Raw genomic sequence first — 12,389 nt, forward strand, 5'->3', positions numbered from 1 at the left:
GAATTAGACTGAAAACAATAACAGCATTTGATATCAGAGAATGTGGCAGAGAAAATGTAAACATCAAACATTTTAACAGCAAAAATTTTCCCATGGCGCTAGTTTTGAGTGACACTTGCGCGCCTGATGAATAAATAGGGTGAATTAGCTACAAAATATACCCACAGGTAATTGAATAAATTAAGGTGTTAGCTAGAGTTATTTTGTATTTTCTATTTGAAAACTAGAGAATATCAGCCAAAAATCAATTTTGGTTTTGGCATAATTAATATTGATCTGTTCTCTCTGGAAGTACAGTAATTAGAAAGATGGATGAGTGATTCCTTAATGTCACTACTGGTTTGTGACAGAAACCATGAGATTGGCATTAAGAATGACACTTTCCTCCTCACTTGCTATGGGAGGAGGCAGCTATCAAGTGTTTGCTCTGGAGTTGAATAAGGAACTATGACATCGCTGTCTTTTATGCTATAGTTTTAGATTGAAATCTGATCTGTCTAGAGACAGTGTCAGCTCCCTGATTCTCCCAGAGCTGTTAAAGTATAAATTTTATAAACGCTTATGATAACACTAGATTTATGCTATGCTCTAATATCTTGGCTCATGGACAAGCTGATGATAGATGGAAAAAAAATGCTGTAAAAACTTACCGTGTTCCAAAGAGGCTTCTCCAAGTATGTTAAGAGGTAAGCTAAAAAAAACCAACCATAAAAGTGTTCCACACTCAGCCATACTCTAGGATACTTGTTTAAGAATGTGAGCTTTCCCCCATATGAGGACACAGCGATCTGTGAACCAGGAAGCCTCACCAGAGCCCAGCCATGCTGCCACCCTGACCCAGGCTTCCAGCCTCCAGCACAGTGAGAAATAAGTATCTGTTCTGTAGAAGCCCCCATTCATGGTACCTATTAGAGCAGCCCGAGCTATAATAGCCTTGCTTCCCTTTGTACGTTTATGGTGCAGGGACACATCACTGAGTGGTACATACACCGCTTCGTGGAAATGGAATTAACTCCATGAACTTAAAATAGTGTGCTCATGGGCTATTTGTGAGGTGCCTGGTCAAGTCTTTGCCCATTTTCCCATGTGTCTTTTTATTATTGGTTTGTGAGTTCTTCATGTATTCTGGATATTTGATCTTTTAAGCTACAGCTACTGCAAATATCTTTTTTCACTCTGTAGTTTATCTTTTTGCCCTCTTTATGGTGGGTGGGTGGCAGAGTCCCAGAGGAGCCAGGCTAGGGCGGGGTGACACTGGGCTTAGAGAGGTAGGGGGCATGCAGCTGTGTTACTGGAGACCCTGTCCCACTTGCTGGCCAGGCTCCATCCTGCAGTGCATCGACCAGGCTGCCTGAATCCGCAGGCCGGGCCACTCAGTGCCCCTCAGCCTTCCACATTCATGCAGCAGGCTCACCTGTGCAGCTAGTCTTTGAGGCCCTGTGTGGGTGCAGGGGCCAGGGGCTGCGGTGTGGGGGGGCATAGGTGCACCAGGGCCCACCCTGTGGCACAACCAGCTCGTCCAGCCCTGATCAGCTCATCCCACCCCAGGTTCGTTCAAGTGCTGCCTCCTGGTCAAGGGGCCAGTTGAGATTCTGGCTTTGTCACCCACTGCTGTCATCCCTCCCACATGTATGGGCCTGTGCAGGCATCAAGGGGGACGGTGGTATGAGAAACCTTGGTGAGGCTACAGCTCACCCTGATGCATGTGGGGGATGCACCATAACGTCGTCGATATTATCTGTCCTGTTTGCAGAAAGGAAAGGCCTGAATTCCTAGACACACCAGACTCCCTGCAGTGGCCCAGTTATTACCACTGTAGGCAGAACAGCAACCTGTTTACTTCTCAGAACCTCATCGCAGGGTGAGGCCTTCCCTTGGTGGGGCAGGTGCCCTGTGTGGGTTCTGAGTCAGTCTCAGGGAATGCCAGCAGGGGCCCTCCATGAATCCATCCAGTGAGTTTCCCCTGCGTGGCACCCCCCACCAGGGCTGTGCCAGGGTTGGGGGCCCCAGTGTACCTCGGGGTGTGTTTCAGGGGAGACACAGCCCAGGAGGTGAGTGTAATGGAAAGGCTCGGGAACCTGGGAACTCAGGACTGAAGAGGAGGGACACCCAATGAGGGTGAGGGGTGGGAGGGGGATGTTCGATCTGGGTCTTGATGGGACCTAGAGAACATAGATGCTGCTGTGAAGAGGGTCAGAGGAGGACCAGCTGGCACTGCAGAGCCTGAGGGGTGACCTGCAGAGCTGGGGACAGAGGGCAATGGTTGAGGCTGGGCTAACAGAGGACGATGGGGACTGAGCAGACAGGAGGAGGCCTGGCCTGGCGTGGACTTGGGGACCTTGAGCAGTGACCAGTGCCAGGGATTTGAAAGGGCCTGCCCAGGCATGGACTCGGGTGGGGGGGCCAGGAGGACATTAGGGATGTGGAGTCAGAGAGCCCCCAGCATGTGTGGGGGACCAAGGAAGTGGGCACCACACACAGGATGGTGCCGGCTCCTCATGCCTGTAACAGACACACAAATGCCCTACACGGAAAGACAAGGTGCCTCCAATATTCTACCAGTGACCCCTTCACCTTCATCTGGGGCATTCGGAATGACTTTGGGCAAAATGTCGAACTTCTTCTGCACTCAGCCCTTCCTGAGCATAGTGGCCTGAATCACTACGTAGTGTCTGTAGATACAGAAAATCTTCCTTTCCTAGAATGGCTACAGCATATTTTAAATGAAAGAATTGAAAATGAACAAGACACAGCCAGCTTGGGCAGCAATAGACCCTTCCATAATCACATACATGGTGAGTTGGTGATGTAAAGTTTTTTTTCCTGTTTACATGCAGTTATACTCTTTGCTCTATTTAATTATATTTAATAAATAGCTTCTATTCTAAACAAGCAATCCAATCAATATAGATGGGCTTAAAATTTTAAGTATACTCACTTTAGTGACGAACACCTTATGAATCTTAAAGGAGTGTTCTATTTATTGACATCAGACATTGTCAATATTTTCAAACATGCTTTCACATTTGATTTTCTGGTATAAAACAATACCCAATAAAAATACCAAGTTGCATATGAAAAATCCTAGGGAATAACACTGTACCTAATGTTTACACTCGTTTGTTATTTTTTCCCCAGCATCTATCCTGGTGTCCAGGACTGCTCCACAAGTAGGTACCCAGCACCCTTGAGAATGAAGCACTGGAAACAAGACAGTTCCAGGGGGGAGCAAACAGATCCAGAAATCTTCTGTGTCTAAAAGAGAAAAACAATTGCTAAGCCATTCATTTGAGATTAATGAGAATGTTAAGGATACCTCAAAATAGATCAGGACACTGATCCTAGCCCATGTGTGTGGAAGAACACACACCTGCAAGGGATTTAATTGCAAGGACTTAACTTTCTGTGAAATTCCATCTTTGCAGCAGTTTAAACCCTGAACTTCTACAAAATATAGTTTACTCCAATTTAGAGTTACATTCTACTGCACCTGGTGTCTTAACTCCACATCTGACCAAGTCTTTCATTTCAAAGGTGGAATTACTAGAATTACCGACTTTGCTTAAGTGTTAGTTTCTCAGCATGTTTTACGTAAGAGTGATATGAATGACCCATAAGTGGCACAAGAGTGTGCCAGGCCCTGGAATTTATGGTGGTGTTCTGGGGTTGTTTGTGGTTTTAATGCTGAATTCGCTGTGACCAAACACCCTTCCTCATTCCTAGGTTTGCAGCTTCGATCCACCTCCAGGGGGGCTGTCCCCTGTCATTTCTTTAAGTTACTGTGAATCTGTTCTCGACACTACCATAGCGTGTATTATCCTAAGGAGGGCCACTGTAGGGCTGCCACAAATAGAGGCAACTTGAACTTCACAAGTCAGCAGGGTTAGGCAGAGGAAAGCACATCAAGTTAGGGTCGCGGCGTCTGTTCGCGCAGGTGGCTGGCCAGCCCTGGGAAGGGAGTCTGGGGGCGATCAGGTTGGGTCCCAGGGGCTCGGTCATCGCAGCGGCGGCTGCAGGCCGTGCTTGCCACCCAGGGCCCGCGGCGCGGGTGCCGGAGGGCGGGGAGGGGGCGTGGGGGAGGGGACTTCCGGGGAGAGCGGGCGCGGGCTCGCCGGCGGCGGGGGCGGGGCGGAGGGGGGAGGGGAGCGCGCGCGCGGGCTGCGCGGGCGGCCGGGCTGCGCGGGGCCGGGGGAGCGCGCGCGGCTCGCCGGGGGCGGGAGGGGGCGGAGCCGCTCGGCGTCTGAGCCAGCCCCGGGGGCCGCCGGAGGGGCGCCTCCCAGCTGACGCGGCCGCCTGGGGCGGAGCGAACCGGACGTGCCACCTGCAGTGCCGGCTGGTGCTTTTTATTTACTAGGGAACAGTTTCCTCGCGGGAGGGTTCGGGAGCGCGCCGGCCGTCGCGCGCACACACACACACACACACACGCTGGCGCTCTCGTTTCCCACTGCTGCAGCCCCTACCCAGCAGGGCGAAGCTGCTGCGGCTTCTCCTAGCCTCAGCATTGGGGGGCGAAGCAGAGCCGTTGTGCATCAGGGAGAGCCCGGTGTCTGCGCCGCCGCCTCAGGTACCTAACCCGGCAGACCGCTCACCCCACCGGGTAAGCCAGTCTCTCCTTGTAACCTGCTCGGGGTTGGTGCCTGCAGACCCGAGGGAGATGGGGGGCAGACCCGGAGTTAAAATTTCAGGGGCATGCAGCCCGGGCAGCCTCCGCCGGCGTCGCCTGGCGGGAGCAGTTACTGCCCGGGTGACTTCGGCTTCCAGCCCTGGAGTTGCTCGCCCCTTCTTCCCTCCCCCCAGCCCAGTATGTGCTGTGCTCCCTGGTTGCCAAGGAGACTTGCTTAAACATCAGCCTTGGGACATCTATTGAAAAAACAGGTTTCTTACATTATGCTGGTATTTATTTTGATTTTTAAAGTAAAATATACACTGAGGACCTTGTGGTGATTTGACGTTCATTAATCTGTATTCAAGCGACGGTTTCATTCAACTTCAAGAAAAGCCGTAATTGCACGAGATGGTATGCTTATAAAGGATTCGTCAGATGAATTTTTCAACGGATTGTGTCTTGAATCATAAGTTACTCCCATTTTGGAGATCTTATAAAGAAAGCTGATTCCAATTTAAATCCTTCTTCCCCTCTATTTACAGTTCTATTTTGCAGTTTACTTGGGTGTGATTATCTTAACATTAAACGCAGGTGATTTAATTGTGGTTCCCCGCCCCCCCACAATTAAAGGATGATCTTCTGTTGTAAATTGACCACAAAAAGAATACATATTTGTGAATTCCTAACGTAACAAGATACCATTCGTAGCATACATCTCAGCTAGCATTTCTGTATCCATTGCATCATTATTTAAGTGCAGTTTTCTGCACCTCTGCCCATTTCTGAAACGATTCTGTTTTCTTTCAAATGTCTTATTGATTTTTTTGAGATATCTATATCTTTATGTCTATAGAAATAAATAATGTGCTATGGCTCAGTACTCTAGAGTCTAAGCTATTAGAGCTTATTATATTCAAGCATAGTTATTCAAGCGTAGTTTTTATTTATTTTTTTTCTCTGGTGGGACTGGATTCTTTAGTGGAGTGCTGGTGAGGCCCACGGAAGAGGTCAGTGCTCCTATTTCACAGGTGCCCCTAATACCTGGGCCTTCAGTTTTGTTTTGAGGCCTCAGGTGATTAGTGGGTGAACTTACAACACAATACTTGAAGGCATCAGCAATCCAGTAATTACACTTTGCGTTAGTTTCATACCAGGTCATGAACAAAAATGACCTGCTAAAGATTCACTGGCATTCAAAAATTCATTTTGCTTTCCTTTGATATTTGTTCATCTTTTCTTGTTAAGTGAGGCCAGCAAGTAAATAAAATTTTCTTAACCTAGATTTTAAACTGTGTCATATGTAGTTTGATAATATAAGAAACAAGGAATCAAAATAATGGTAAGTAGAAGGGATTTATGCAACTCACAGCTGTGGGAGATGATTCATGATGACAAACATTACATTGTAGTTTACAAAGCACTTTTCATACACTTTTTTTTTTTTTTTTGAGACAAGGTCTCGTTCAGTCCCTGAACTAGAGAGTACAGTGGCGTCATCATGGCTCACTGCAACCTCAAACTCCTTGGCTCAAGCAATCCTCTTTCCTCAACCCACCACACCTGGCCAATTAAAAATTTTTTTTTTTTTTTTTTTACAGTGTCTCGCTATGTTACCCAGGCTGCTCCCAAGCTTCTGGCCTCAAGCAGTCCTGCCTCAGCCTCCCAAAGTGCTGGGATTACATGCGTGAGCCACAACACCTGGGCTCATATACTTCCTTTTTAATCCTCCTAACAGCCTTGTGAGGTCAAGCAATTACCTTCAATTTAAAGCCGGAGAACCCAAAAGTCACAAGGCAGTCCTGTGGGGAAGCCCTTTCTGGATCCAGGCTCTCTGCTTTAAAAAAAAAAATTGAGTCTGTATTTCAAATGTGTGCAGGGGCCTGACAGGTGCGGTGACACAGTGGAGCAGGCCTGGTGGAGGACATGTGGGAGAAAGAGTATGGACTGTGGCCTCTGGAACTTGCAAACCACTGTAAAGGGGGCAGTTCCCACTCTACTGTAGCTGATTGTTACTACCCAGGCTCTGAAATACTCTTGTTTCTCAAGGAAAACAGAAATGTCTGGATTTTTTTTTATATGAAGTGTCCTTAATTTTAAAAACCGTAAGGACCACATTAAAAATATATTTGGGTCCTATCTGGCCTGTGGCCTGCTATTTTGCAGTCTGTAACTACTGAGGTCTCATCTAATTCTAAGCTCTTATTCTCTAATAAAATACTGATGAGAACAAATATATCCATCATTATGAGAGTGATTAGGAGTTTCCTGATTTCAATATTAAGGTCCAACTTTGTTTTAAGATCTCTCTTACATCTCAGAGAAAATAAAGGAGTATAAAGTGCTGTAAAATAGGAATTTTGGAATCGTGAAACAAAAGCATTTGTAGTTTAAAACTTATGTTCCCGGCTTAGTATTTTTCTTGGCACAGGGCTAAGAAGTATGGAAAAAGTCAGGTGAGTGCTTACCATTGTGAGAAGAGGTATAATAAAAAGTTGGTCAGAAAATGGAGCATCCTGAGCCTTTCAATGAAAACATATTGAAGTGTTAGGTAATGAGTTAAGACACACCACTGAATATTGCAAGATACAAAAGGAACAAAAACATAGTGGGAACTCAAAGGAGCATTAAGTTCTATCACTGTGGCATAGAAAATGCTATTTACGCCATAAATAACAGTATCTTATAATGAAGCAAATACTTTTGAAGAAGGTGCCACTTTCTCAGTTTCTACTAGAGCTATAGAGATGAAGTCAGTGGACTTCGCTGAAGCAGGCAAATCACAAAGGAGTGTTGTTTTATTTTCATTGTTTCTTTTGTGGGTCCAGAGAGGTGGAGTTTACAAAAAAGCCAAAAGATTTGAATAGTGTGGCTTCTAATGGTTCTTTTATTCTAAAATCACCCACTATAAGGATGCTTTAATAGTGAATAGAGGCATTTCAGTTTTCATTTTATGGAAATGTGTTGCACCCCTAGAAAGGATCTATTCAGGTGTTAGTTAATACTGTTGTAAAAAGGTCCTGGCTTAGTGCTGTGAAGGTACCATCTCTGTCCTCCACGATTCAGAGCAAACAAATGTACTGCTCCTGGCAACATCCACTCTTGGAGCCCCTTTTATGTGCAAGCTACTTTTCATATTGTCTTCATGCCCTTGTAAAGTGGGCATCTTATTTTCATTTTACAGATGAAGAATCCAAGACTATGTGAAGCTAAACTGGACCAATGAGAGAAAATGTGAAGCTTCAGCTGCTCTTCTTACTTCACACCCCTTCTCTGTTACCTAATGGAGGTTATAGGCAGGTACATACTTATGACTTAGAGGCAGTTATGTGTGAAACGTTACAATAGAAATAAAAGATTCCATAGAAGAGCAGACAGAGGGAGAAGGAAAAAATATTGTGATTGTGGAGATCAGCTCAGTTCCTGTGGAGGAGGGGGTTGAGTGCTGGAGCTTGGTGGCTTGGTCTGATTATAATAAGTGAACATCCTTGTAGCCACTTAAAGATTGGAGGCTCTGCCAGATAGTCAGTTGGAAACGTGAGCCGAGAGGATAATGCTAATGATACCTGATATGGATGAGCTAATTGCAGTGGAAGAAATATGGTCTTTAAGATGGAGTGCAGCATGATGATGGGACTGTGAGGAGACAGAGGAAGACAAATGGAGGAAGGAGACTAGGAAGGAGTTGTAGCTACAAAGAGAGAAGAATTGGAGAATGTACACAATAAATACCCATGAAATACTGTGATGTGTCTGGATTTTTAATGTCCAATGGTTGTTACATAATTTTTCTCATCATTTTTCTATGGAAAGAACACACATAGATATTTTATGTGACTTCAGTTGGAGTGGACAACATACTTGTATTTTCAAAAATGGGAGAAGATGCTGGCAAATTAGATAAAAGATGTAATCATTTTCTTTTAGTGGAGTCATAGACTTGGAGGCTAAGGGGGCTGTTGCAGATAAGAGATCTTAATGTCATATATACTTTTGATGAAGTCTTATATCTATGGGACAGGTAAGGAGAAATGTAAGCTCTGTGTTAGCCATTTGAAAAGCTATACTCAAATCCAGACAGAAGCCTTTGGTGACAGATATATGTACTGTGCTCTTGATCCTGGTTGGGTCAACATTTTGATTTGTTGCCTGAATGGAGATTTGAAAGAAATGTGACAAACAAGTGGGAGTTAGACTTGGATTTAAGTACTAGATCTGCAATCACTGGGTGGGAGAGCTACCTGTTAGAATGACAGGCACAGATAACAGGATGAAATAAAATAGAAAACCTCATAGCTAGGGTCTAGTACGGGGGACATGTAGCATAATAGGAATTCACTTTAAAGTTGGAGGGATTTTAATTCCCATCAAGTACCATATAAGCCAATATAATTTGCATTTCACAGATATATTTGGCATGTAGTGGAAAATATTATGAATGATGTAAGGAGCCCATCTTATTAAACAGGGCTTTTTGGTGACAGTGGAGATAGATGTGGCTATGTCTTTGTGTCAGGAAGTGCCTTGTTCTCCCTTCTGTCCTTATATGACTGGTTCTCACTGTTTCAGAATTTCTTCCAATTTGCAGAGTAGAACTTCAGAATTTATCCTAGAACATCTTTCTTTCTTTTTGGGAATTAGTAGAAGGAATTCATTTTGTTCCCCTTTTTCCTGGCGTTTTGTTCACCTGGTCCTGGCATTTCTAATTGGATCCTTCATTCCCAGACCCTTCTTGTCAAGATCTTTGTCTTGAGCAAGTTGAGCAAACTTTCTTTATATTTCTTTTGTTCTTTTTCTATTTCGTATGCACATTGCAATGCATTCATTTAATTTAACTTGATTTAGACATATGGCACTATGAATTTTGGTGAGAGTTTTAAAAGAACTATGTAAAAAAAAAAACAGTTTTGCAAACTTGACTTGGAGTCAGATTAGTTCCACATATGGCAAAAAGTATTGAAAGCTGTAAATTTGTCTAAAATAGCTTTTTCCCTTGCAAGGTTGAAATCACCGACCTGATAAGATGATTTTTAAATGAAGAAGGAAAATCTTTGGCAGTTTTCATGGACTCTTGATAACATTCTCCTACATGTTTATTTGAGGCATAATATGTTCTACTTTCCATGCCAAATGAGCCAGTTCCAGTTACTTAGAAGCAGGGCTACCCCCCTTTCCCCACCCAGACAGTACAACTGCTTTGGCATACAGGATATTGATGGAATAAGTAGTCCCATCCTGGCTGATTGCTTCGGTGAGAACATATTCAATGCTAATAGCACAGACAATAAGAGCAGTGGAGGAGGCATTTTGCAATTTTTTATGACACAAGGTTTAGATTTTAAATCATTACTTAGAAGCCTTATTATTTATGATTTTTAGTTCTACAATTGAAAGTACAAGGTAGCATGGCACAACCAGAACATGAGCCTTAGAGCCTGGATTTGCGTACTAAATCTGATACTTCTTGGCTTTGCAATTCACAGTCCAGTTATATATCACCTCTAAGTCTCATTTTCTTCATCCGTAAAATGGGAATTCTGTTACCTAGATTATAGGGTTATTTTAAGATTAAATAAAGTGTGCATAGAAACATCTAACACAATGCCTGGTGCATAATACAAACTCAGTACTTATTAATTCCTTCCCTTTGCCTCTCCTTTCCCCCCTATCTTTTTGTCTTCCTCAAAATGATGGTGGAATCCATTTAAATTTCCTGCACCGTATAAAATGTCCTAATCTGGTGTGTCAGCCCTAGAGAGGAGCTAGCAGCTTTATGTTAAGGAGCTTTTAGTGATGCAGCAGACTGCTTGGGCAGGCTCACCCAGGGAGAGGGATGTGTATCTTGGGGTTAATGGAGTCTTTTCTCTCTGACAGGACACTTCTCCCTCTTTTCTGCAGTTCTTGGAATACCAGCCTGGCTACAGGGAAAAGCAGGAAGGGTCAGTTGGTTTCCTCCTGCCTAGGCAGCTCTCTGGGCTCTGTTCTAGGATCTCTTCAGGGGTCTGCATCTGTGAAAAGCACAGAGCTACCCCTGGTGTCCCCCGTGGAATTAATAATAGCATCAAGTACCTGGCGGGTACAGACCTCCTAGCTTTTCTGCAAGGTCAATTTCAAGTTGCTTACATCCTTCTAGACAACTAGGGGTTTCCCTTCATGCTGAATTATGTAAATTTTATGAAAAGGTCAAAAGCTCACCAGGCTCAAAACACTCCTCAAATTCTCTTTCAAGTCAGATAGGATTAAAACCTTCCCAAAGAGAATACTTTCTAGTTAAATCCATTTTGTTTACTTTTTTCTCTGTACCATTACCTCACCCATTCCCTGCTCCCACCAGCAACTCCTCACCCTCAAAAGTGTTGGGATAATTTTTCTGCATGTAAACATCATTTGGGTCTCCAGCAACCTAGGAGTACAGATGTGGTTAGTATGCAGTATGTCTTGGCTCTTTTCAGGGTCACCCCCCTAACTTAAGGGCATAGGGGTAACCCAGACAGCAGTGAGAACTGTTAACAGCCCACCCGCACTGCTGACAACAAAGAACATTTATAGGAACTTCATCTGAACAATAAATTTTAGGATCCTGTAGACCAAACTAAGTTCCATTTTTCATCATAAAATGGATTACAAAGCACATCCTTAAAAGACTATTTCTTATGGTAAATGTGCTCTGCTTATACCTGGTATGTATGTAGGCATGTATTTATTTCAGTGTTTTTAAAAAAATGTATTGCAATTTCATAATTCAGATATGTTTTTATTAATAGTAGTTGGTAAGTAACATTAATTTAAATACCCAAAATAAGAAAGGCATAGGGAATTGCTAATGATAAATTTGTGATGGTTAAAGACAGAGAATCCTTTATTCATTTCTTTATGACTCCAGAAAAGGATACAGTAAAAAATATTTTATAGTGGCTATTAATTATAATGAAGTGTGGATTCTAGGATGAAAAATATAGTAACCAAGATGACATCAGTGCCAGGTCTTGCGTTTGTATCACCTTCACAGACCAGCAAAGTTACAAAATCGTATGACTAAAAAATGCCTACGCTAAATGTAAAGTTACTGGCTTTATTCTCAACTGCTCCCCAAGTGACAGCTATGGTTATTATTTTGGAAATTTAGGTTCATAATTGAGGTAGATATCTGAGTGGAAGAGATTTATTTTGATATAGTCTCTCTTTGACTTGCTTCCTCATCTACTGTGTTTGACATTCCCCGAAAGGAGACTTTTTTTTTCTTTTTAGTGCTATTCTTATGATAGGCAATGGTGTAGATATAATCAAATAACCCTTCAGCTATGAAAAGATTCACTAGTCTTTCCCAGTCTGATGTCCTTGAGCTGATGTGGCTGATTGCTTGCTTTTTTTTTTTTTTTTTTTGAGAATTCAAAGCCTAAAGAAATATGGAATCAACGTTTTTGGTTTTTTCTTCTATGAAAACATTAATTACCTACAATCTGATTTAATTGGGGCACAGCTTATCTTCTTTAGCTTTGGGCCAAAGCTATTTATCATTTCTTGCAGGTATTTAATATCACCTACGTATAGGGCTTCCTAATGGATCCAATGTCATTTGAGAAACTCATATACTTAGGCCTTTCTACACAGCATTTAACTTGACTTTTTACTGAAATTCTAATTTGTGAATCTTAGTGTCATCTGTAGGGGTTTTCTTTTCTTTTTTTTCTTTTGGAGACAGAGTCTCGCTCTTTTGCCCTGGCTAGAGTGCCATGGCATCAGCCTAGCTCACAGCAACCTCAAACTCCTGGGCTCAAGCAATCCT

At 43.3% G+C, this 12,389-nt stretch overlaps 1 protein-coding gene across 3 annotated transcripts in view; it reads left to right on the plus strand.

Moving 5' to 3' along the window:
* Window positions 1-4,306: 4,306 nt before the first annotated feature.
* The window catches only part of KLHL32 (kelch like family member 32), a 184,807-nt gene continuing 176,724 nt past the window's right edge, over window positions 4,307-12,389 (plus strand). For all 3 annotated transcript variants that reach the window (XM_045544046.1, XM_045544048.1, XM_045544050.1), the window contains exon 1: window positions 4,307-4,597. The gene's annotated coding sequence lies outside the window, so the exon portion shown is untranslated. The remainder of the gene's footprint in view (window positions 4,598-12,389) is intronic.

This window comes from Lemur catta, chromosome 2, assembly GCF_020740605.2.
Source record: "Lemur catta isolate mLemCat1 chromosome 2, mLemCat1.pri, whole genome shotgun sequence".
NCBI lineage: Eukaryota > Metazoa > Chordata > Mammalia > Primates > Lemuridae > Lemur > Lemur catta.